Source organism: Gouania willdenowi, chromosome 17, assembly GCF_900634775.1.
Source record: "Gouania willdenowi chromosome 17, fGouWil2.1, whole genome shotgun sequence".
Classification (NCBI taxonomy): Eukaryota; Metazoa; Chordata; class Actinopteri; order Blenniiformes; family Gobiesocidae; genus Gouania; species Gouania willdenowi.
This window is the reverse complement of record NC_041060.1, coordinates 29,229,858-29,257,000: the sequence shown is the minus strand read 5'-3', so window position 1 is coordinate 29,257,000 and position 27,143 is coordinate 29,229,858. Positions and strand designations below refer to the sequence as shown.

Here is a 27,143-nt window from a genome sequence, read left to right as displayed (position 1 = left end):
GGATCATGGAGTTCTGCATTAGGGCTGTGAATAAATGTTCACTGAGGGCTGTGATTGGAGGAAACCCTCCTCTCAGCTTTTACAGGAGAGGCAGGGTCTGTAGTGAAAGTTGGTGATGGGCGATTGTCACGATAATCTGCCTGAGCTAATAGTAATTGTAATAGCCGGCGTTCGATCCTTAGAGGACAGTAACTCTGACATTTTACAACTAAGAAAAAAAGAAAGTAGTAGCACCGTAATGCTATTATTCTATTGCTCAATTGTGATCATCACCAAGGGAAGGGTAACTAGACTTTATTTGAAGGAAAATCTTTGTTAAGCATCTTATAGTAATACAAGTCTAATTCATAGGCTCTTGTAGATGAATTTCAATGTGTACAAACATGAGACACGTGACTGACGTGTGCGCATACTCAGTATAGAAACCATGTTATTTACATATGTGATGTTTAAAAAATTAAAAAATGGCAATGAATGAACCGCTGTTAAGGCCCAAAAATAATTTGGAAGTATGTTGAAAGCTTGTCACCTGAGGAAGCGGCGCTTATTTGAGGAAACTTACTTAAAGTACAGGTGATTGATTGCGGGACCCATGCAGCATTCCCAAAAACGAGTGGTCATCCAATGTGCGCTCCTAGCCCGACGTTCAATGGCCAGACATTTTATATATTTGATAGAAAAACCCTGTGTTTACGAAAGAAAACCTAAAAGTATTAAGTTTCTAGATGCTTATAACTACTTGTTATGAACGGGCAGGTAGGCGGGCTGCTGTACTGTTAATGATGGTTTTCCGTGTATTTCTGCGTATTTTGATCAGTTTCAAAGGATGAGTTTCCATCTCTACCTTAAGTCTCCTCCTCACTGTCCCACGAATGCATATCAGTCCATCGCAGATAAAATCACAAAGTGCTGTACAGAGCTGTGGGGAAATTAATACAAGTGCAACATCATAATAGCATAATAAAACATGGGTGCATATGCATCATAGGAGCATCATCATAAAAGGATAAAAAATGAATACAATCCAGTTAACTAAAAGCTTTTCTGAAAAGTATTCAACACTTTCTTAAAAGTGTCCACACAGTTGAGCTCCCGGAGAGACTGATGCAGGTTATTCCAGAGCTTGGGGCCCACAGCCTGGAACTCCAGGTCTCATTGGGTTTTAAATTTAGTTTTTGGGATCTTTAGGAGACCCTGGCCTGAAGACCGAAGGCTGCGCCCTGAAGTGTAGGGGCACAACAAGTCTGAGATATATTGAGGGGCCTGGCTTGTATGCTCGGAAAGTCAGAACTAAGATTTTATAGTCCATTCGAAACTTGACTGGAAGCCAGTAAAGAGTAGAAAGAATGGGTGTAATGTGGGATATTCTGGGAGCACTGGTCAAAAGTCTGGCAGCAGCATTCTGTACGATCTGGAGTCTGTTTAGGGTCGACTTATTAAAACAAGTGAAAACAGAATTACTATAGTCAATGCGAGATGATATAAATACGTGTATGATCAGTTCGAGATCAGATTTTGCTAACAATTGCCTCACTTCAGAGATATTTCTGAGGTGGTAAAAACAGTTTTTAGTCAGTTGACGACAGTGTCCCTCCATAGACATTGCTTGATCAAACACAATCCCGAGGTTCCTGAGGCTGGTTTTAACAGATGAGCCCAGATCACCAAGGAAGTTTTTAATCAGAGGGAACTTTTCATCAGGAGCAATGATCAGAATTTCTGTTTTGTTTGAATTTATCTGGAGATAATTTGATGACAACCAGTTTTTGATACGGGATATACAATCTAAGAACTCAAATAAAAAGTGAACCTCTGAGTCATTGAAGGAGCAGTACAACTGGATATCGTCAGCATAGAAATTATATTAAAACCACATTTTTAAAACCACAGATCAACCGACCAAGAGGCATCAGATACAGTAAAAACAAAACAGGCCCCAGAACATTTACAGCTTTTTATGGTCACTTTTTACTGGATCCAGACTGAGATGGCGCTCCGTCCGCTCCCGTGTACCATCGCCTCCACAGCAATAACGTTGACACGATCACTTCTAAATGAATGTAGCGTGGTTATTTGGCAAATTTTATCATATCATAAACCGACTTTATTCAGAGTGTTTCAAGGCTCTCTCTCTCCGAGTGTGTCAGATTCGTCAGATGTCAGCCTCTGTTTGATAGCACACAACCATAAGTCTTGTCTATTCTTTTGAAAAGGGTGCCCACCAGCCAGTTCGTTGTAAAATTTAAGTCCTGGATTGTTGGTACTCCTATTTGTGCAATCAAAAACTCAACACAATGTCATTGTGTTGTTTTTAGAAGAAAAGAAAAGTGTTACAATTGCATGCCGATGCTAGCACAATGGAGTTCTCCGGCTGTTTGCACCAAGTCTGTGCATGCATGCACCTAATTTAGTATGCATACGTCACAGGAAATGGGTCTGTTAGTTTTCTTTGACTTAATGATATATGATAGCCTGTGAGTTTGTATGCTACAACTCTTGCTTTTTTTCTCATTATGCATATCTTCTTGACTTAACTTTCTTGTGGGCTGTCTGTCACCATGCCGTGCTTCTCTGAGCATAACAAGTGAGCTAACACAAGCACCGAGCTAACGCTAGCGCCAAGCTAACGTCACGAAATGCATTGTCTTTGTCTTTTCGGAGACAAAAACGGCAAAATGAAATGACTAATGAAAACTTTAGACTTAAATTAAATCACGTAGGCCATATCATCAAGGATCTAAAACGAGCACACAGCGCTAACATATGAAGACGGTGCAACTGCTAATGCTAACAAAACAATGACAGGGACGTCTTATCATCACACTTTTTAGCGTTATTTACAGCTTACCGAAGTGCTCTGTTCGTCGTCTCCAAAGATAGAAGGAATTGAACCCTCAATCAGACAAAGTCTTTCGGCAAATCCTTCTTTATACTGGCGGAGGTTGCTGAAGCAGTCATCCTTGAAGTGCTTCGCACACAAAAATGACCTTACCCACAGATGTGGGTACATTTCCGTGGAAAAAAAAACTCAACCAGGCACTTTGAAAAGGTTCTGATGCTGGGAGACGGTGTAATGAAGCGTGTGGGTTACTACATCCAACAACTGAACATTTTGACTTATCCTCTCCTAACTTCTGCATCCTGGAGCTTGGACTACAAAATAAAAGCGAGAAATAAAAATGGCGGTTTGCTCGAAGTGTTGGGCCTGGAGTCCATGTCCTAATTTGGCAGTTCCGCTGACGTTATTGTTCAAAAAACGTAATAGAGAATTGAAAAATTGAAACAGATTGAAAAATATGACCAAAACAGAATATAAAGATATCAACGGAGCACCTGAAGAGACTAATTTGAACTTTTCTGTGCTTCTAAACAATCTAAATATACATCAAAATGCATTTAAGGGCTAAAAAAGTGGATTTAGCATGATATGTCCCCTTTAAGTAATGTGTTACCGTGTAACTATATGAAGAATATAAAGACTATCTGCTCCAGCACAACATATGTGTTAGTGTTTGTGATGGCTTAAAAACGTGTCTGTAGGCGTGTGATATGGGCTTCTATGGGTGTCTGTGTCAATGGCTGTGATTGTTTTTGTGTGTGTGTATTTGTGGAAGTGTGATGTTCTGTTTGCTGTGGTTGAAAGGTTTTCTGAAGCTATTTTTCCTCTGTGGCAGCTTTAGTTGTTCTTGAACTGTGAATGTATACAAGTTTGTATACCCTTTTGTTATCTGATGGGTCTTCTTTTATTCATTCTGCATTGTTCCATCGTCTTTATTCTACAGTAAATGTTAGTATAGCCCTGTCCCTCTGTTTGTCAGGTCTGCTAGTTTTTTTTTTTAATTAGCTTTTTGTGCATCTTCATTCAGAAATGGAAGTGTTAAGTTAGTTTTGATATGCATTTGTACTGCAGCTAGAAATTAAGACTCACCTGCTGTTGGAGAATGATGTCTACCCTGTTGGCTCACCAGAGGTTGGAGATCAGAGATCCTATCAAAACGGAATCTGTGTTCTGTCATGGGTTTCTGTTTCAAGGCTTATGGAGACCTAGCATAAATAACCTCTGTCAAATAATAATTCATTCATTGGTCGGCTATGACCAATCATGAAAATCTGTGTAATGTATACTATTTCTCAACGCTTTTGTAACTTTAAGGTTTGAGGGGGGGAAATAAAAAGGACTCTTACCAAAGGATTTAATTTATGATATGAACAATTATTTTCTACTTGCCAAAATGTATTTATTTTCTCTTATTTCAACCAGAACCTTACACCACCAACCAAAGACAATAAAGAACAAACGAGCAAATACGGTATTCAAATGGAAAAGGGACTATGAAGACTAAGAGCTGAAAGAGAAGTAGGAGTTTTTAGCCGGTCTTAGAGGCAACATCTGGGATCCTTGTCTAAAGAATCACTGGGCATTACAAAGGAAACTTCACAAAACGTTTGAAATCCCACATTTTTGTTAACATACAATAAGAAACAATTACCATTAGAAAGAAAATGATTAATCACATTGGCAAACTGTTTCTTGTAGACTGTGCAGCACTACAAAGCTGATGCAGTTCCTGAGGGATGAATTGTAAAAGCACCACAGCCGTAGTTTAATGGATTGATGTGCATATCGGGTGTCATGCATAGTGCAGATGAGTTTATTTAGTGTAGCCAATATTAAATCTGTGTCATCTAATCAGTATATGTAATTCACTCGAGCCATTCAAAAAATTTTAAATCGTGTGGTGCATTTATAATTTTTCATATACAGTTCCTTTCCTTTCCTCTCTTTAACTGCCTGTCTAAATACTCTTTTAATGGATGAATAAATGTTAAGAAATATTCACTCAATCAATATGAATAAAATACAAGTTAAGTTAATTCTAGTTGTCCCTTCACATGGATGTTACACAAATAATATATATTGGAAGGTTTAGAGCCACAGCAAAAGTAACTGATGATGCCAAGGGAAACAGATTAACAGACGATATCCTTATTTATTTTTGAGCGTTAATTAAACTTAACATATTATAGAAAACTAGAGATGGGAAATGGATGTTGTTTTGTTTGTTTGTCTGTTTTATCAGGAAAGATCCATACCAGTTCCACTGTCATCCCTTGGTTCACTTAGTCAGTACTGAATTTCATTTTCCCCTCTGCAAACCAATGGCTTATATTCAGCCCCACTAAGTGAACCCATTGAGCTAACAGTGTCAATAACTGTGATGACTGAATGACTGTGCAACACAAAACTTTGCACCTTCCCTTCAGAGCAAGTGTCCTGGTGTCCTCCGTGTACTTCGGCTTCCTCCCACAATTAAAGAACGTGACTGTTTTGGAGTCGGTAGATTGTGAATGGGAGTTTGAGTGGTTGTCATTTGCCTTGCGATGCACACGCCTAGCTACACCCGCCTAGCGCCTGATGACAGCTAGTGATAGACATCAACAGACTCCTGTGATTCTGAAAAGGAACAAGTGTGTTGAAAAACAGGGAGAAAAGGCAAACTCCATACAAAAAGGTCCTATGTGTACACCCTGAATCAAGACTTTCTTGCTGTCAGGCAAATGTGCTAACAACTACAGCACCCTGTGTCAAAAACATGCTTTGTTTATTTGGTGTTAAAAGAATAGTCTAAAACAGTTTATTTATTTGTTTATTTGCTGTATACATCAAAATTCAATTAGTTAGCCAGATGTATTGTTTTAGGTGTGTTAGCACATGCTCATTTTTAAGGGTTAAAAGTAAAAGAAATGATAAAAAAGTAAGGAGGAAATAAGCACTGTACAAAACATTACAACAATAAAGGAAAAACAATACACAGTCAGTTATAGGGCAGACAGGGGCAAACAAAAAATCAGGTAAAATTATTAATGTGAACACAGTTGTTTTGTTTCTAGCCATTTTTTGAGTCCATTGTTGAAAGCATTGTCACGAGTCTCTAATTTTAGATGCGTGTGTAGAGAGTTCTTAATCCTTCTCTGTATAGTGCCCTCCTGAGAGTGACAATCTAAACTAAAAGTGTTTCAAATTAAGTTGCCTTTAGTGTCACGTGCTAAGATATAATGATTTTATTTGATTGTAAAAATGAAGGAATGCATATGTTGCATCAACAAAACAAACTTGATATAGTGATAAGTTTTTTATTTTATTTATTTATTTTTTTTTTTTTTAATGTATTGAAAGAGGGATTCTTACAAGAAACCAAAACCCTGGAGTATGTATTTTAAAGAATGAAGGATGGTTTGAAGGAGGAAGAGGGCAACTTTTGTCTGTCTAACTCTTCATTTATTTTTTCTCTCTTCCTCAAACATCAGCACACACAAGAGAGTTCACCAGTGGCAGTGTGCCATTCTTCCTAAATACTCTATCTATCATCAAAGATGTTTCATACTTTTTCAATTCAATGTCAATCTCCGAGTCCCCTATTTCTGCAATCTAAAGCACAGTGCCCTTGCTGCACTCAGAGGCAGATTTTTTATTCATTCAAGGTGTGGCCAGAAGGTGTGCTCTTCCAGAAGGAAAATCGGGGCACTATTGCTCTCAGGATCTCGCAAATAGAACCACTGCCATAGACCAATACCAGTCCATGGACTATTTGGCACTGGACAGTGCACCTGTCTCACCCAACCTCAATTGAAACACAGCCCGCTGCTATCGTTATGAAGGTCAAAAAAAGAAATAAAAAAACTTGAATGAAAAGCAGCTTTTTTGATTCTGTGCCACTCAGCCTGTAGCACAGTGCAATCCCGTGATAATCTATCTTAAAAAGCAAGGAACGTCTGTGTGCGTGTGTGTCTCTGTGTGGAGCAAATATCTCCCGGACGCGATGCGAAAGTTGGTCAACGGGTTCCAGATACCCCAAGTCTGTTATTTTGGAGTAATTTGGTCTTTTCAAAATGTTTATTTTAATTGATTTCACTTCTGGACGGCCCCGAAATGAAACCTATTCAACTTTTGACCTCAGGGTGTGAGGGGGCGCTAGCGCACCATCTATATCTATTTCACTACACAGCTCCTCACCCGAGCAAGAGTCACGTATGCGGCCAGAGCCAATCGCTGCGCACACAGCCAAGCAGACACGAACTGTAAACACACGAGCGATAGAGAAGAAGATAGTTTAGACCGAGACACGGGGGCTCTCTGAATAGATCATTTGAAGCCGTCAGCCACTGGTGAGTCATTTGCAGACAACTTTCTCAACCCGTTCAATACTCCATCTGGAAAACTTCGGATTCTCTGTGGTGCCGTGCATGGAAGCTATGCTCTGACCACTCGGTTCAAAGGTAAAAAATTATTTTTGTTTTTTAAAAAATGATTCCAGAATCACTGCAATGGCAACAAAAATCAATATTTATACAAAAAATGCACAAAAAGACAACTGAAAGATAAAAAAATACACATAATGATGACTTCAAAAAACATACATTACAGAAAAATACAACAAAAATATGAAAATGGCTCAAAATACACAAAACTAAACATTTATACAAAAAATACACAAAACTAAATATTTACACTATCTAAAAGTCCGTACTACGCTGGCAACTGTTTTGAAAAGCTGCCAGTGATTTCTGAAGGATGTAGCAGGGCTGCTTATGGATCGTCTATGCGTTATGGATATCAACTGGGAGAAGTTGGAGGCCCGGCTTGGAAGTAGTTAGGCCACTCATTGGATTACACCAGAGAGACCCAGGACAGAAGGATATTGAAAATTGACATAGCCTGTTTCAAAAACACATTGCTTATCTACCTTTTGGCTCCCCAGCCAGCCAAGGTTGTCTCATCTCTTATCACCAGGAAGTTTCTGCAGACGGCGGCTCTTAACCCACTCCCTCCCCCTGCTCCTTCCCTACATTCCCACCTGGAACTGTTGATGCTGAACTGTTGCCACACGTCATCTGGCTGTTGTCAGTCGTGCAAGGTCTTCAATTTTAAATGCCTTCGTGTTTGCGGAGGCGTTTTTTTTTCCTGGTTTTACACCAGTCTCAAACTGGCCGTTTTTCCCCTCACCTCTCCTCCTGTTGTTCATCCCTTTTTCACCTAAATATGTGGGCACCGCAAATGGCTGCTATGGTGTGTTGATGTGTATTATTTCGCTGCAACTACCAAGTCAAATTCCTAGTATTGTTCTAAACTGTACCTGGCAAATAAAGCATTCTGATTCTGATGTTATGGACAACGAACACAGGTGCATCTTATTGATTACAGTTTGAATGCACAGAGCTACCGTGAAGAGATCTTGAAGCCCTTTTATTGTGGCCACCCTGAGGCACACCTGTCCAATAATCATTCTGTCTAATCAGCATCTTGATATGCCACACCTGTGTGGCGGGATGGACTATCTCTGCAAAGGAGAAGTGCTCACTAACACAGATCTAATATGATCTAATAACAGACACAAGATCCTAGTTTTGGGAGCTTAGACTATGGAAGCTGCTGTTGTTGCAGCGCCGAAGCAGAAGGAGTGGGCAGTGTAGCATTCTGGCTGGAGCCTGCATGCTTGGCAGAGGAGGCGAAGGTGAGAAGTGAACCAAGCACGATACCTGTACTCCCCTCCTCCATGGCTAGATTTGTTCTTGATGGCTGGCTTGAGGTTGGCATTTCAGGAAGTGGGTCATGAATGAAAGAAGAAAGAAAACAGAATTAATTCCAGAAACTTCCCTTTTGGTGTTAGGGTGCTTCAGTAAAAGAGAAAAAAGGTGACTATTAATTGTGACATCAGCTATTGAGAGATTATGCAAAGGGTTAAAGGATCCTGAGCTCTTATAAAGCTGTAAAATGCTATGAGGAAGGTTTACTCTAATAAGGGACCTGTGTAGGGACTGCAACACCCATTTTTTTAGATGTGCGATTAATTAAGAGTAGGAGAGTATCAATGCCTCTTGGTTTTCATTTCCTTAGGACGTTTAGCAGGAGATGGATGGGTTTTCCAACTGGCTGTTGGTGGAGGGATCCATGCAGCGTGGATTGAATTGAATATCAGCTACAAGTCTTTTGATGGAAGAAGGCTGCAAGCAGCGGGCTTTAATGTAGTGTACTATGAAACTGCTTATGGCAAGGATGTTGACAAGCAATACAGCAACAAGAAGGTAGTGCAGAAGAATTGAAGTACGACCAACTGAATTGTACGTTTTAATGTTGGATTAGCCAGGTCAGGTTGCATATAGCGTGTTGCAGAGGACAAACAGTTTTGTCTCAGCTAATGGGGGGCAGACCAGGCCGGATGGTGCTGCTTTTGGATGAGTGACCCTGCGGAATGACATGTATGGCAAATTAAGATGTCCAAGCAGAGAAGCATTTCTCTTTTGGGAATTGCAACCAACTTCTGTACTCCTCAAATAATTTATCTAATGCTGTTTAGATTTTTCAAGTGGTAGGGAGGCCTTTATTAAGTTGCTGTCTAGGATGATCCCTAAGAACTCAATGTTTTTGACAGTGGAATGCAGAGTTTTTTTTTTTCATTTTGAGATGCATGTTTTGTTATTGCAATGAAATAAATTGGAAGGAGAGAGGGGTAATACCTAAAGCAGGTATTTAGAATCAATGTGTCTAAAGTTAAGCCCAGTACGAGTTTTATTCCACATCCCAAGGCATGCCAGTGCATCGTAGACCAGTGTATGTGCAAAAACCGGTACTGCAAACACAGGCGCCGCCCTGGGCCCGCAGATGCAGCCAGGCTAGCAGAAAGAGTGGGGGCCAAAGAGCCCCAGGCCACCCCGTCACGGCCGAGCAGCCCCCCAGACGCCCCCGAGATCACAGGTTGACAAGCAGCCACCGCTCCCCACATACGCATCCGAGCAAGCCCCAAGGAGCCGAGCACCCAGCGCATCCCGCCACCGACCCCAACCCCCAACCCCAAGGCCCCCCGTCAACATCTCATCAACACCCCCGAGGCCTACACCCAGCAGACGGCCCGAGCTGCGCCGATCGGGCAGTCGGCGGGCCCAGAGCCAGCAGGGACTGGACCCCAGGCCAGAAGGACCCGGAACAGAAGCAACACCGGGAGCAGCCCGCCCAGGGATGACAACCACGCCCATAGCTGCCTAGGGCACCAAGGGGACGCTGCAAGTCGCCCCGCCGGCCCCCAGGCGCGCCGACTGAGCCCCCCAGAGCACGCCAGATCGCCTTTTCTCGATGCGGCCCACGCGATAAGCCTTAGTTATTGCTACGGTTCAATTTAAAGTGACGCCCATTAAGTTCCATTGATGGATGTAGCAGCATAGCATAGTTGTCTGGCGCCCCTGCCTGTTATTTTAATGAGCCTGATGGCATCATCAATGGAGGCATGTTGAATTGAGAAGAAGGGATTACTGTTATGGGAGGTACATAAATCAATAAAGAGGCGGATTAATATGTGTTAATGGAAAGAGAAATTTTTTCGTAAATCGGTGAAAGACATTTTTTTTTTTTTTTGGCCAGCAGACATACTAGCAAAGAACCCTTGGAGCAATCCTGAAATTAAATAATTGACAAACGACAGTTGAGATGATTTTGTAAAGCTTCCCCCAGAATGGAGACGTTGATTAGGTTGGAAGGTTTTATTTCTTCTTTTCCCATCTGGCGAAGCAGGTTTTTTCTTGGATGCACAGACTTTGGGTGGGTATCACTACAGAGCTGCAAGCATGCATGCATTTACAGCTAGAATATTTGCATATCCTGAAGAATATGCAATTGGTTTAGGCTACATAAGTATGTGTACAAGGCACACCTTGGTATCCGATCCAATTTTAGTATAAATATTGGACAATCCTTAGTAAACTTTTTTTACACTAAGGTGGGGAATGACAGTGACATATCCAGCTTAAATAAAAAAAAAAGAAAGCCAAATCTGTTAAATGTCAATATGTTTGGCCTGGCAGTATTTGGAATGATATGTGTGAAAATAAATAAAATATCTGCTTAACGTCATATGTTTGACCTTAAATAAAATTCATCCATCTGCATTTTTAGGACTAACTATATCAAACTGTTTCATCCTCTTAAGAATATTTCCAATGATGCCTTTGAGGAGAAAAATTCTGATTCAGTCCCACTCTGTGCACTGTGAGACTATGCTAATTAACTATTATCATGCATGCTGTAATCTTGCGTTACATGAGACTCTTCACAGAGTGCTTTCATTATCAAGTTTTTGTCACTTCATTTGCATGAAACCCATGTCTTACAAAAATTAAAGGCAAAAAAAAAAAAAAGCGTATTGAAGTCGCGATACATGACAATATACTGAATATCCTGAAAAGAAACAAGCGGGTCGATAAGGATATAGGATTAATACTGTAGGGCTCATTAAAGTTCCCATGTCAGTTTTCACCCTTCTACATTTGTTCTAAGAACCCCAAAAACATAGAATTTGAGGTTTATTTTCCCAAACTCACCTGCTTTCTAGAGTTTTAGCCTCTGAAAAGTATCTTTCTGAGCAACTCTAGACAAACAGGCTGATTTGCGGCTTTCTTATGCATATTCATGAGTGGTCTTGTAAATAGAAGGGACACTGACTTCCTCCTCCCCGCATGGTGATGTAGGGCTAGAGGACGGCCCGCCCTACTCCCACCCACTCCGTAGCCGAGCACATGCTGCTTTAAAAACACAAGACAGAACGTGGGGGCTGGGCGTTTGCCGGTACATACATATACTGTAGAAGATACATACATAGCACTGCACGAAGGACGCTGAAATGCTCACCTTTGTGGGCGTGTCTGTTTACATATCAATCACGGCAGAGAGCTTCCTGGAGGTGGGGCTTCTCCAGCTCAGTGCCGCGTCAAATTCGTCATCAAAGTGGGAACTCGTCATCAAATTAGAGTGAGGTGTTTGGGCTCACCCTGCAGTAAGAAAGGAGCAAATCACCCTCTAACGATTGAGGGAATCAATGAAAAAAACACTTTGGGCATGTGTATGAAGCCTAAATAGCACTTTTATGATGTTTAAAGCACAGAAAAGTCAACTTAGCTAAAATGGGCCCTTTAAAGTTCTTAATAATTTTTAGAAGATTGATGAACAATGAGACATTTGGATGACACTAGAGGACAGGTCAAGGATTCATTATCAAGGGGTTATTGTGTATTCAACAAGTAAACAAAGTGCCTGGGACAAAAATGTGGTCATCAATTTTCTGTAAATCATAAGTAGACAAATATACTTTGGTCAGATTGACTCATGGGTAAAATGTGTTAAACAATATTTGCACTCTAACCCTGTCTATGCTAAATAAATCATGTGTTGAGCCAGGCCACCATCTAACTTAAAAAGCAAGGGAGGTCTGTGTGGATGTGTGTGTGGATGTGTATGTGTGGAGCAAATATCTCCCAGACACGGTGCGAGTTCGACCTGAAACTCAGTTGACGGGTTCCAAATACCCCGAGTGCGTGTATCTGTTATTTTGGAGTAATTTGGTCATTTCAAAATGTTTATTTTAATTTTATTTCACTTCTGGACGGCCCCTAAATGAATCCTATTCAACTTTTGACCTCAGGGTGTGAGGGGGCGCTGTTTTTATGATATTTTTTCTGGCTTTGACAATAGTCTGCTTACTGGTGCTTTATTTATAGATATCACCAAAGCGTTTGATATGGTCGATCACTATTTGCTTTTAGACAAGCTTCATTCTATAGGCCTGGATAGGTCTTCACTCCTCTGGTTCAATTCTTACCTTCATCATCGGCAGCAGTGTGTGTTTTACAATGGCAGCTACTCTGAATTTTCATTTATTGAGAAAGGTGTTCCGCAGGGTTCTTCTCTTGGCCCATTTTTATTTTCAATATTTATTAATGATCTCCCTCTTTCATGCAATGACTGTAACATCCAACTTTATGCTGATGACACCGTCATTTATTCTGCAATATCCAATATCTCTGATATTAATCATTCTATTCAGCATGACTTTAATGCAGTTCAATCCTGGCTACAATCTAATAAACTATTACTCAATGACTCTAAATCAAATTTTATGTTGTTCCAGAAGTGGGTCCGCCCAGTCTCAGCTAATGAGATTAAACTTTTTCTGATTTGTCACCAGCCCCAGTTGTTGATCAGTTCAAATATCTTGGTCTATGGCTAGACTCCTCACTATCATTTAAAACTCATATACAAACTATTACAAACAAAATTTCTTATCGCTTAAAATTGCTTTATCAATCAGTTATTTGTTTTAGTTATTCAGTTAGAAAAAGGATAATTTCCCAATTGATTCTTCCCATTATTGTTTTCAGTGATATTATTTATCAAAACACCACTGCCACGATTCTCCAACCACTTAATGTCACTTACAATAGTCTGTGTAGATTTATCCTCCGCTGTCCCTTCAGAACTCACCACTGCCAAATGTATGAACATTTGTCATGGCTCTCTCTAGATGACAGCTTCACTGGCTATTACTTATATTTAAATGTATTCATTTAAGTTTTCCTGATTATTTAAAACAATATATAATTCATTTCAGATCTTCATACAGTTCATGCTGATCAACCATTTCTTGTAGTCCCTAGAGTCAAAAAAGAAGTCGGTAAATATTCATTCAAATATAAAGCTCCATTTGACTGGAACATTCTCCCATTACCGATCCGCTCTCTCACCTCTCAGTTTCTGTTTAAAAATGCTCTTGTCCTCCATCTCCAGAATATCTGTCAGTGTTTTTGATCATAGGCTATGTAACCTAAACCTTTGTATTTATTTAATCTAATGAAAGTTCTTACTATCATTAGATTATTACTTATTTATTTTTTGTATAAAATATTTACTGTTTTGAACAACTGTCAAATGTATACTGTGGGTGTGTATGTGTGTGTGTGTATCTATATTTTGTTGTATTTATTATTTTTGAAATACTGAATTCTTGTATTGTCTGCTCTGCTGTATCTGTCGCCTTATGTAAGTTGAGGACCCCCTCGAAAGCGAGATGTTTCATCTCAAGGGGCTTATCCTCCAATAAATAAATTTGTCTTCTGAATTAAATAAATTTGTTGAGAGACAACTTCCGGCATCCATTTTGAAGGCGAAACAGATGAACTGTGAATCAACTGCTATTCATCCACGTTCCAAATACCCCGAGTGTGTGCATCCGTTATTTTGGAGTCATTTGGTGACGCAAAACGGTCAAAACATTAATTTTATACTTACGGCTCCCTCTGTAAGAGCGCGCCACTTCCGGTTGCGGGTTCATGACGTTACCGTGTCGCAGTTGTTTGGGTTAAAAAAAAAAAAGAAGAAAAGGTTGATATTTAAAAAAAATTTTGTACCGCTAAAGGTCATTTAAGTTAATATTTCATAGTTTTTTAATATTATTCCCGTGATTCCAAACTGAGAATTGTAACGTTTTTGTGAGCGGATGGTTCCACTATGATTATTGTTTGTTCTGCGCAACAGTGAGTGTTTCTTCTCATATTCTATGTGCTAAGAAAGATGCTAGCAGCTGCAATATAAACAAACACACACACGCACACACACGGCTGATGCGCGTGCGTGCGTGCACTACATCGGGATGTACATGGTGAACTCACACAGAGCCATTGAGAAAGATTTGCGACTTTGGTGTTGCAAAACGTTTATTTTTTGTGGTACTTTCGGGTCTCTCTTTTTTACACACACACACACACACACACACACACACACACACACAGTATTATATTATTGTTATTGCTATTCTTAAATTATTTTTTTTTTGTATTATTATTTTATCTTATAGTTACTGGTATTCTCATTGTATTATTATTATTGCTATTACCTTATTATTTTATGTTGTTATTGTTTTTATTGTATTATAGTTACTGGATTTTCATTATATTATTTTGTTATTGTTATTGTATAATTTTACTATTGTATTGAAGTTATTGCTATTCTTATAATTACCATCATATTCTTTTTCATTATTAATATATATTATTTATTATAGTTACTGGTGTTCTCATTGTATCATTAGCATTGCTATATTATCATTATATTACCTTATAATTATTTAATATTATTTATTATTAATATTGTTTTTAGTACATTATTATTTTGTTATTGCAATTATTACCATTAATATCATTACAACATTACTTTTATTACTATTACTACTTTCACTATTAATATTTTATCCCTATCAACATATTTATTATTACCACAAACTTATCCAGTTGTGGTACTGGTGTGACAAACTTTCTCTGTTAGTCGAGGGGTTGTACAGCATAGACATACATGCTGATGAATAGTTGACTTAACTGGCTACCGTAGTTACCGTGTCTCTCTTAACAACCTGCGATGGTTTATGTGCAAGAAGCGCGCGTGCATGTGTGATAGATAACGCACGGAGGAGATGGCTGGCACACACACACACACACAGTATTTATAATAAAAATACACTAAATAAGTAAAATAAAATAAACACTAAACAATATTTATACAAAAATACAGTTCATGTAGGCCTAAATGCATTCATTTTCATTTGGATTCTTAATATGAACATATGTGTTATTTTTGTGTTTTTGTTTTATGAACATGGTTGCATATATAGGCCTAATGCTCACTAAAGGAACACATTTTTAACACCACAGGGTGGACTATTTATGAGGAATTATATGTCTGCTTTGTGAGGACAACATCATCCATCCATCCATTTTCTGACTCACTTGCTCCTTTTCAAGGCTGTGGGATATCCCAGCTGTCATCAGAACTGGATTGTTAGCCTTTTTTAATCAACATCCAGTATACAAAGAAACTTAAGCAAAGAAGCACACTCTTTTTCCACAGAAATGTACAATTCTTTTGAAAAAAATAAATAAATTGTACACAAAAACCCACCCCGTATGTGGTGCTTTATTCTCAGCAGGAAAGGTGAACACTTAGAACATTCCTGCTATGTGTGAGCTGTTGTTTGCCACTCAATTATTGTTGTCTATGTGTGCGGTTGTTGTAGTTGTAGAGACAGAGACAGACAAACTTACCTTAAGCTCTGTAGCCACATTGTTGAAAACAAACATGGTGAAGCTGGATGAACACATCTGGAATATCACTCAGTTAGTTGGCTTGACCCAACCAGGCATTCACAATCTCTGATCAGATGTATTACAAAACTGGTTATCAACTCTTTATTTACCGGTACTTTAATTTCCAATATGGATCATTTTATGCTCATATAAAAGGATGGGTGTTTGCAGCATCTGACTGATCTCAAACTTGGTGAAACTCTGCACCTTGGTGGAACAGACAATAAAATAAAACCAAAAAAAAACATGAAGAATTAAAATCCATAATGATTGCCAAAAGCAACAGTGTTGCAGCTGCAAAAGCCAGGAAGGAATGCCGACTCTTTTATGCAAAAAATGTGTGAGATTATACAATAATAATTAATCAAACAATATAGACAATGACAGTTTGATCAGTCAGTTTCACTTTATTACAGCACAGATGTTTGAGGCAGAGTTTCCTCAATATTACAAAAAAAACAGTTCATGTACATAACTAAAATATGAAATGTACAGTTGTCATAGCCTGGTCAGTGCAGACTCCCTGACGATCTGAAAGTCAGGAGTGAATTAATGAATTTTGTGTCTCGTCTTTAGACATCCCACATGGGATTATGAGACATCTTAAGCATATTTACAAGAGAACTCTGAATCAGGCATCACACAATAATAAACCAATCAGAAGCAACGTAAGTGGATCTTGACGAGCCGTCCCTAATGACACCTCACACAACACGCACCGAGTCGTCGACATGCTTTCAGAAAGACAGTGTTTCTAGAGGACAGACGTCATCTGAGATGGTATGTAACTACCCAATTTTGTTCACTGTTTATATTTCTGTGTGTGTTATAGTGTTAGTTTACTCGTCTGAAAAATGAACATTGTGTGTGTGTGTCTCTCTCTCACTCACGTTTGTATAAGGGTGTGCGATTTAGATTAAGGATTAAAACATGATGACCATCTCCTCAATCACAGAGGTCGTAGAACCGTCTGTAGTTCACATTTTAACCCTTGCGGTGCCGTTTCTGCGTCATATGTCTGTAGTCCATACACAGCACATCCAAAGGTGTTTTTCTCTGCCAAATCACCCCATTTGCTAGTCAGCATGTCAGCATTACAGACACCGAAGAATTATTAAACAGGGCAGGAGTACGCTCCCCCCTCCCCCCAGTGCATTGACATACACAGTTAGCTGTGTTAGCGACTGTCTGTCAGAGGCTCAGTGCAGATGTCGGTCTGTCCTGTAAAACTCTATTAGTTCTGAGTGTTGAAGCACTGAGAGATGTTTGAGGAAACACTGCATGTTTTTCTCTTTTCTAACTAACTCTGTCGCTTCTCAGCAGAGCTGCTGCTACTGTAGCTCACAGGGCTGTTTCCACATTCTTAAAGGGACAGTGTCCTGAATGTGTTTTACTTTAAAAATGACTTTCAGCAACTCAGAGCTGCCCTGAAAAAAGCAACACTACATAATTTAATCACATTTCAGCCTTAATGAAGGAAAAAGTCAAAAGTGACACAAAATGTTGTTATTGTGCTGCTAGTGATTAATAAAAGGGTCTCTGTGGCTCGACTGACTTTGACCCATTATTGTTTTTCTTGTAGAACTATTGAAAAAAAAAATGGTTTATATCACCTATTGCCATTTTGAGGAAAATTTAGGGATATGAGTATTGGTGAATATCACCCAGGCCTAATGTAACCAAAGCAGTAACGTTTTATCTTGTAAAGGATATTATTGTCCAAACTGTGTGAAATGAGGCGTTTAAACACTACTTAAAGTAGGATTTTATTAATATGAGTGTTACCTAAATAACAAATGGAAATCACTAGACTGATATGCTGCCTTGTTATGTAGCAAGAGTTGCTAATGCTACACCACTTTAGTTAAACAAAGTAAAAATACTGTGTGTGACTATAAAAACATGTCAGCCCTTTTGTTTGATGTTAATTGTACTTGGAACCAGTTTGATAAATTGCTTACATACAATTTAAAAAAATATTTGAAAATGACCTTGTCTCAAATGATTTTTTATTCCTTTTTTCATTTAGGGCGATGCTTTTAAGTAAGTGAATTGGTTTGTTTTAATAGTAAATAACTTTAAAATAGTCTAAATGATTTGAATGAAAAAAAAATTGTATTGTGATCGTGATTTTACAAAGAAAAATTGTGATGTGATTTTTTTTTTTCCCATATTGCCCACTCCTACGTGTGTGTGTGTCTGTGCTAGACATTAACTTAAATGAATTAAAACTCTTATTCAGCTACTACCAGTGTTATGAACACTGCTATTAGCTGAATTGCACTTGTAGGTTATATCAGCATAAATACATAGTAAATGAAACAAATGCCTTGTTTAATCTAATGTTCATTTGAACTGTTCTTATTTGATTATTTTTCTATGTAATAGTGTCTTTCTATGGACATTGAGTCTGCTGCTAAGACATTAATTCAATCAAAAATCAATGTTTTTTTACATGATTTGCTTTTTAATGACCTGCTTTCTTTTGCAGACAAGGAGAGCTGAGGTAAAGGCAGCACTGACTGAGGCCACAGTGTTTTAAGTGGGAGCCCCCTGCCTCTGTCATCAAGGCATCAAAATATGCCACAAACACCTACAACATGAGAAATGTCCCCAGCTAAATGATGGAAAGTTGGTTGAAGTGAAATATTGATGAATAAATGTATTTTGTCAAAATTCTTGTTAGTTTTCATTTCGAATTTCTGGTTAAATGAAACTAGCGTTAGGAGGCCACAGGGCAGGGAGAGCCGCTGGCATGGAGGTGAGGACATCAATCTTAAGGTATAAATCAACGTTAACACAGGCCAAAGCCATGTTAAAAAAGGCCACATTTTTTTTTCACCGGAACGCATCATGTCACTGAAGTCTCACTCTTGCCATTTTCTGAAACTTGGTAGCCCTGCGTCTACAATGCTTTACCATTACAACATATGACTTCATCAGTTAAAAAATGTATAGCAGTCCATTGAAAATCTATATCTTTCCTATAGGATGTTGTCAGGTAAAAAATATTCTTTACTTCTCTACTGTCAACTGTGTTCTCCAACGTGTGTAAAGAATCACCTGCCCATTCTTAGAACAGAATGAGCACTGAGGTCATTTCCCAAGACAACTGATTGGTCAAGAGGCAGTGTTTTTATACTTACTGATTATTTATCCAGAACATAACCTGCTCTGGAGCAGATAAGCCATTCAGCATAAGTTACCATAGTGATTTACCCTGGTATGAATGAACCAATGTTGTAGAACCCTGGGATAACCTTAAAGTTACCTAAATAAGAGAAAATCCAGCTTTGTAAGTAGAGGCTTCAGCTCACAATTCATCGCTGAAAAAATTGAAAGAGGGGTTGTAGAATTGCTTTGTGTTTATTCAGTTCGAAATGTTAGCATACCGTTTCGACTTGGACAAAACCTGAAGGTCCTTTGCAGTCCAATAACACAAATATGAGCCATACAAAGGTTCAAGTGTGCTTTCCGGCATGTAGTTTCCACACTGCTCTTTTCCTACTGTTTGTTGAGTGGAAGTATCAAACAATTCTCTGAAATCAGAGTTGCGTCTTAGCTACTAAGCAATTTGTATTTCAAATAAATTCTTGGGAGGGGTTGAAGGTAAAACAGTGCATATGTACTTGTGGTAATGCTAATTCAGTGTATCTTCTTTTTGGACAGGTTTAGAGCTCCCTGGACACTGAGAACGTCTAAGAAAAGGTACACACATACTCCCACATTTTTTTGGTTGTGTAGTCTAATATTGAAATCAGTCAAGTACAAAAGTATAATTATTATACTTGTGTTTTAATTTCAAATGAATACATCTCACTATCAAAGTGTTTTAATTAAGTCATTATAATACAAACTGGTGTTTAGTTTAAACCAGTGATTCTCAACTGGTGGGTCGCGGACAGCTGGTCAAAAATAAATAAATACTCAATGTCTCTCATGTTGGGTTGTCTTCTATTTTGAAAGAAATTGACATGCCAAATACACGTTTACATTTTCCACACACATCTGCATATATGAGTTTATAGCACTACACATAAAAAAACATCAACATCCCTGTAGTATTTCACAGATATCAACAGCGTCACCATGCACGAAGCCTGTTTACATAAATGCATATGTGAGTCAGTACTTCTCCCCACTGGACGTGGTGTCAGACCGGGCTGTCCAGGCAAAGTACAGGCTGCCCTGTGCGGAGATCCAACGGCTGATCACTCTGGTGTCTCCACACATCCAGAGAGCAACCCGCTGCAATTTTGCCCTCAGCCTGGAGGTGCAGCTCCTGGCTGTGCTGCGTTTTTACGCAGTGGGGAGCTTCTTGAAGGTGGTGGACGGCCTCAGCAAGGCATGGGTGTCACGGAGTGTGGCAGCTGTGACACCAACTCTCCTGCGCCATGCCCGCACATACATCCCCACATACACACGATACATGCGTAACCTAATTGCGCCTGTGATGGGGGACCGCGGGGCGCTGTGTGTGACTTATGCGCTGATAAAGAGGTGGGTGATCGATTTGTCAGGCATGGATTGATTCAGTTTCAGCACCACTGCAGTGGCAGGCTCCCACTAAGTAGCCTCTTTGGCTTGATCTTAAAGTTCTCCTAAGAACACCCGTATCTTAGCGCTCCTTCTTAGCCAAACCTTTCTTTTTTTTTTTACTTGTTTGCAAATGCTGTCAAAGGTCAACACTACAAGAAGTGAAATCTTTTTTTAGACAGCAATGTATTTTATTTTTTATTTTTTTAATAAATTGCATTATTTTATTGCATAATTGTGACCATCATCAGCCCTCCCTAAGGAAGGGTAAGAAACACTTTATTAAAGGGAGAACATAAAAGAGAGGGCAGTGTTACACCTAGGTGAGGGGGTGGGGGGGAGGTGGAGGGGGAAGAGAGCAGGGAGGAGCGATTCAAGGAAGAGAAATGGAAGGGTGGGGAAGAGTTGATTACTGTAAAGTGAGATGTGAAATTGTAGGTGTGAGGCTTAACTATAATGGTGGTGGCTGTGGGCAGAGGGAAGGAGTGAGTGGTAATACCTGAAACAGGTATTTGGGATCAATGTGTCTGAAGTTAAGCCTACTACAAGTTTTATCCCACAGTCCAAGGCATGCTTGTGCATCGTAGACTGATGTATGTGCAAGAAACTGGCACTGTAAACCCAAGCGCTGCCCCAGACTCGAGGATGCAGCCAGAATAGCAGAAAGAGCGGGGGCCAGCGAGCCCAGGCAACGCCCCCCCGGTCGAGCAGCCCCCCAGACGCCACCAAGACACCAAGCCGAGAGGCAGGCACCGCCCCCCACATACACACCCGAGAAAGCACCTAGATGCCGAGGAGCCAGCGCACTCCGCCACCGCCCCCAACCCCCTACCCCCTACCCCAAGGACCCTCACCGACAACCACCCCACCACCGCACCCAATCCCCCGGGGGGAGGGCTGAACCCTTCTTAAGAGCCTTCTTAAGTCCTTAAGAACAATCAAATCTGGGAAACGCAGCCATTATTGTCATTATTATTATTTTTATTATTACTATTATTATTATTGTTGTTGTTGTTGTTGTTAATAATAATTTATAAATACATTTTGGAACTGATCCAGAATCTGTATCCAAATCATCATAACAACGTAATGAATTGTATCGTATCCTACTGCAAATTTATCATGAAAATTTCTCCGAAATGTGTTTATTAGTTTTTATGTTACACTGTTCACAGATAAATAAACAAACAAATAAAAACATAACGCTGGCAAAAACATAACCTCTTTTGCAGAGGTATTGATTCCCTATGTTCATCTCTTTGAGGTGGTTCTACAGCACCTCTTGCTGGTGACTTTGTGCCTTTATAGTATTCTACCAGGAGTCCATCATAACCAGGTGACTTCCCATTTTTCATTGAGGAAATTGCCTTCCTTATCTGATATAGGCGACTCCAGTGCACCTGCTTCCTCAGGTCGTAGTTTGGGCTATTTGTCTATTTTTGAGAAAAACTGTTGTATATCTTCTTGTGCTGTGTTGGAAGCTACAGAGGGTGTGTACAATCTTTCATAATATTGTTGAAAAATTTTGTTTATGACTTTATTCGTGAAAAACTGTTTATCAACCTGATTTATAACGGGTATTTTATTAGCAACAGTTATTACCATGTACCTTCCTGTTTTTGGACAGACATAACAGAACAAACAGACAAACTTACCAAACCAACAAAACAAAAGGTGTCCGACTGATTCAAAGCAGCCAGCATCTGAGTGTTGAATGTTCCTCACGGATGGGAAAGAAAAATAAAATAAAACTAAATAGTAAGGAGGTCCATGGGGTTATTACAGCTCCCGTGACACCGTTCCGTGGGCAGAGACTCCTCCCCACCTTCTGCACAAGTGATCTATCTCAGTTCGGCTCCAACAGATGATCCTCTCCAGTGTTAACAGCACATCTTGCTCGTTCACCTCAGTCTGCAGCCTCGTGCCCGTGCTCGTTGACAATCTTCTCAGCAGCTGCAGCGGTGTTAAAGCTCCAGCTTTTTCCTCTTCATTTGAAGTGCAGCGTCGCAGGGAAAGCCAGTGTGTATCTCACATTAAGCTCATGCAATCTGCGCTTCACAGGTGTTAAGGCTTTCCTTTTCTGCGCCAGCTCCCTCGTCATGTCAGGAAACGCAGACAAACAGCACGTTTCCCAAACAAACCCTCGCTTTTCTTTAGCTGCAATAATCACCTTGTCCCTCGCCAATTGCCGCAGAAAACGAGTCAGAACCGGCCTCGGAGGCTAATCTGCGTTCGGCATCGGAGCTGACTGCCTGCGCAGTCTCTCCATCTCAAACTCGTCGTCACTTTCGACACCGAGCTCTTTGGTTAGAATCTTTTGTACGCAGTCTGGCAGCATCCCGTTAGTGCCAAAAGTCTTTTAATCCCACCAGCCTCACATTATTCCGTCTGCTATAATTTTCAAGGACTTGTACTCTGCTCCACAAGGCTTCCATTTGTTTATCCGAGCTCCCTCCCTCTTTCAGCAGCCGCTCCGAGGTTTCCTTCAAGTGTCCAAGCGCCCCTGCATGGCCGTCACGGCAATATTCAGCTCCGCTGTAGTTTGTTTAATAGTTGAAACATCCGTTGCCGCAGTCTGCAGAGTGTCGCTCATTCTCGAAATTTTGTGAATAACTTCTCCATATTATCTGACGAGCACGGCAATGCAGGTGCGGCATTAGCTGGGTCGACCTCGTGTGAAGGGCTTTTCTGTGTTGACATACAGCTCTGATTTTTAAAGTAGTAGTAGTAGATATCGCCATCACCACTCGAGCTATACTATCTAAGTACTGACATTAAAATAGTTGAAACAAGCACTTTTCTTCACCACTGAGGATAGATTTTCATATTAGAAACTATGAATCAGCCTGCGCAGGACAAGAGCCCCTTTACCATGCGGCCATCTTGGTTGCTGCACTTCTCGACTTTGTGCCTTTAAAGTGTGAATAGTCAAGGTACCATGATAACTATCACTGACCCAGATAACTATGAATATACAGCCAAGAGGAATTTGGCTCTGGCAGTAGTTTACGCTCTCTCAGGGCTCTAGTTGACATGATCAAATTCAAACACAAAACCCAGATTGTTTCAGCAAAAATGAGTCTTCAACATGTGTACTTGAGAGAGCACCAAGGCAAATTTTAATATCTCACTATCCAGGGATCTCAGCTTTAATTTTTGGTAAATGGTAAATGGACTTGATTTATATAGCGCTTTATCCCTACACTGAAGTAGTCCCAACGTGGCTTTACATATCAGCTCATTCACCCATTCACATTCACACACCAATGGGACAGAGCTGCCATGGAGGTGCTAGTCTACCACTGGGAACAACGTAGGGTTCAGTGTCTTGCCCAGGACACTTTGACACATAGACAGGCATAGACTGTTTTTTTTTTCTTGGCTTCATTACGTAGTGCTTTGTTGATCAATTACCTTACTCTGCTTTGTGAATATAATACACATATTGGCTTAATTACACATGGATTTAACAGCTTAGGTATAGTCATCACTTGATTAAAATTCATGCCTTGAGATTTAGTAGAGTAGGTGCACAACTTTATGTGCTTATACAATGGACCAGGGAAATGTTTCACTCAGAGTTTTAATATCAGGCAGTAATTATCAGGAGTGTAGCAGGTGTCCTCTAGATGCATCCCGATATTTAGAATGTGAGGCAGCACCTAGTGGGGATAATGAAAACAAATCTTTTTCCCTTATGAACAGGATTAGCAGAGAGGAGCTGTCAGTTCACGCTCTCGGACTATTGTTTTTTCTTATATGTTGTTGTTACATGTTGTGTCTGTATTAGATATAATGTATTTGCTTAGTGTAGTTGTGATTAAGAACCATTAAGTTGCTGTCTTTTATTATTATATTATGCTTTGTAGCACATTGGGATTGTATAATTGGCATGTGCAATACAAATACAATGTATTTCTTTTATTTCTATAATTAAGTCTAATTGATCGTACCGGTATACAGAAGATGTTAAAAAGCACTGTTGCTCCAACTAAACAAAGCAAACTAATACATTACTTAGGGGCTGATGTACTAAATATCTGCACCGGTAAAAATGCATGCAAAGGTCACTATACTTGGCAGATGGATATTGCAGGGCATCTACTAACTTCATCAATCAGGATTGCATCTGTCAAGCAAGCAACATAGCACGCACAGCCAATTTAGCATGTTTGCCAATGATGATATGCATATTTCACTCTCTGAATGTGGTCGGAGTTATGTGTAATTGGATGATTACCATACATAGAATTGTTGTTTGGTCATACGTAGTCTACTTAAGGTAAGGCTCTGGTACACCCTGAAGTTGACACTTCAGTAGATACAGTACTTGCCTGTCTTCATTGTTAATAGAGTAAACAATGTGATATAAATTGTGTAATGTGTTCAACTGATATAAAAACCACAACTAAAATACATAAATGAAGGCAGTCAGTTATTGTGCCCCCCTTGAGTGGGCAGTGTTATATGTACATGGTTTATGCAAGTCCTGCTGGCATTTACTTTTTGTAATTAATTTAATTTAATTTTTTTATTTATTCAGTTTATTTCCGACATGGTTACATTCACTTTTTTTTACATTTTTTTTTTTTTTTTTTTTTGTACATGCCAAAAAAGGAGACGAGAGAAGCAGTTTGCTTATCTAGGTCCTCTCCCCTGTTTTGTACATCAAAAATTTACATGGGTTTACATGTCTCTCTGGTCAAACATTCTTAGGTTGTTCTGAACAGTCCTTTTTTGTGTAGGATTTATTCTCACCTGTAGTCAGTGTTGTCTTTTTTTTTTTTTAATTCCTCCTCTTCTCTATTGTTGTTTGTGACGACCTTGTTCCCTGTCAGACGTTGTTTGCATTCCTCCAGTTCAAGAAAATTTCATCTTTTTTCGAAGTTGTTCGAAAGGTTTTTCCCTTTTCATCCATGACGTCACCACTCGGCAATGTCTCTTTTGGACACAAGTTTGCAGCTTGTTTTGTCTCTACCTCAAGGTTGTTGTGAGGTCTATTGGCAGTGTTGTATTTTCCACTGTTATATTTAACCATTTCTTGTATAAACACATTACTATGTCTTTGTTTATTAGCAAGGTAGTAATGTAATCCTTAATCACCCCACCACCTAGCAACTGAAATGAATAAATGACAGACCTTTTTTACTCTTGGTTTCCACATTGAATTCAGTGTCAATGAAATAATCACAGTCTGAGTTTTGTTTCCAGTGTTTATATAGATTTGGGTCCATCTCCGTGATTACCATCAGTAATGTTGTTGTTTAGGTGGATCCTTCGTATTTTCCCAAGTCTTCCATCGTTTTGATGAATATTGGTTTTCCGTTCTCTTCTCCCAGTGGTGTGATATAAATCCTGCAGTTTTTCGTCAACGTCTTTAGAATCTTTCCTCCTTTTTTTATTTGGCGTGCCTTCCATGCAATGCTTGCGTTTCATTAATAAAAACCTTTGTTTCCTTCAGTTTTCTGCCTTGCTTCAATAGTTCTCCTTTGAATTTTACCTTCGTGAAGGTGATTTTTACAGCTCTGTTATCATTTCTTTTTGGCAGGAGATGGCAGGAATTGATGTTGTCAGGGTTTAGGACAATGTCGTTCAACTCCAAGTAGTCAATGACCTGTTGTTCAATCGATTTTGTTTCTTCGTCACTTGCGTAACTCCTGGGTTTTATCTTTAAGCCTGTGATGATGACATCTTTCTCTCTTTCCTTTTGTTTCAACTCTTCAACCCTCGCGTTCAGTAGTTTTATCTCTTCAGCATTTCTTTCATTCTCTTCTTTCAGTACCTTTGCTTCACTTTGAAGGGTTTCCAGTGACTTTTCCAGCGTCTTTTCCAACGACTTTATCTCGGCAGATAGACCGTCTTTGAGGTTTCGTAGACCTTCGCGTATCATCTCCTTGACCTCTTCCAAACCCGGATCAGGTTCTGGAGGGCCTCCATGCGGTTTCTTAACCATTTTTCTTTTCGTCTTGGGCCCAATTTTTTAGGCTGTTCAGCTGTAGCCAGCTGTAGCCAAGGTCGTGTTATTGGAGCGAGTGAAAACACGTCTGCTCTCTCCAAAAGACCTGAGAGTATATTACTGAGAGTAATGATTTTTTTTCTTTCTTTTTTTAAAAAAAAATCAAACTGTATCTATTTTTTGAAAGTCTTAAGCTTATTTATAATTTTGTGTGAAGAATTAAAGGAAAGATACACAACCAGTTAATGTGTAAGTTTTCCTAGACACTTTATGACCACATGCTGTTGCTTGATATTGTTATTCAATAACAATAATGGAGAAAGATCACTTCTGAACTCAGTTTCACAATGATGGGAAGACCTATCATCAAAAATTTAAAAAGTATCCATGTAATAAAAAAATTATGACATTTGCTTAAATCTTTGTTCAGAAGGATTACAAAAATTCACTTGTATGCTTTGTATTCATACTGAAAATGAAGACGAGCACACTTTCTGCTCCACAGGAAGTCTCTGCTATTTCCGATTGTTCCTTATGCCTTACCATTTAGCAAAGACCCCTAGCTGGGACCAGCAGGACATTTTGTCAGTAATATGCAACAATCGGTTGTGTAGTTTACATCCAGTGTTGAATAAAAGCACAGTGTTAATTTAGAAACTTTTTCTCTCTATTGGATGAGCTGATGTGATTATGA

General features: G+C 39.5%; 1 protein-coding gene across 5 annotated transcripts in view; it reads left to right on the top strand.

Moving 5' to 3' along the window:
- The window catches only part of tnr (tenascin R (restrictin, janusin)), a 327,598-nt gene that overhangs the window by 110,499 nt on the left and 189,956 nt on the right, over positions 1 to 27,143 (top strand). For all 5 annotated transcript variants that reach the window (XM_028472320.1, XM_028472321.1, XM_028472322.1 and 2 more), the window contains exon 3: positions 19,627 to 19,665. The gene's annotated coding sequence lies outside the window, so the exon portion shown is untranslated. The remainder of the gene's footprint in view (positions 1 to 19,626; positions 19,666 to 27,143) is intronic.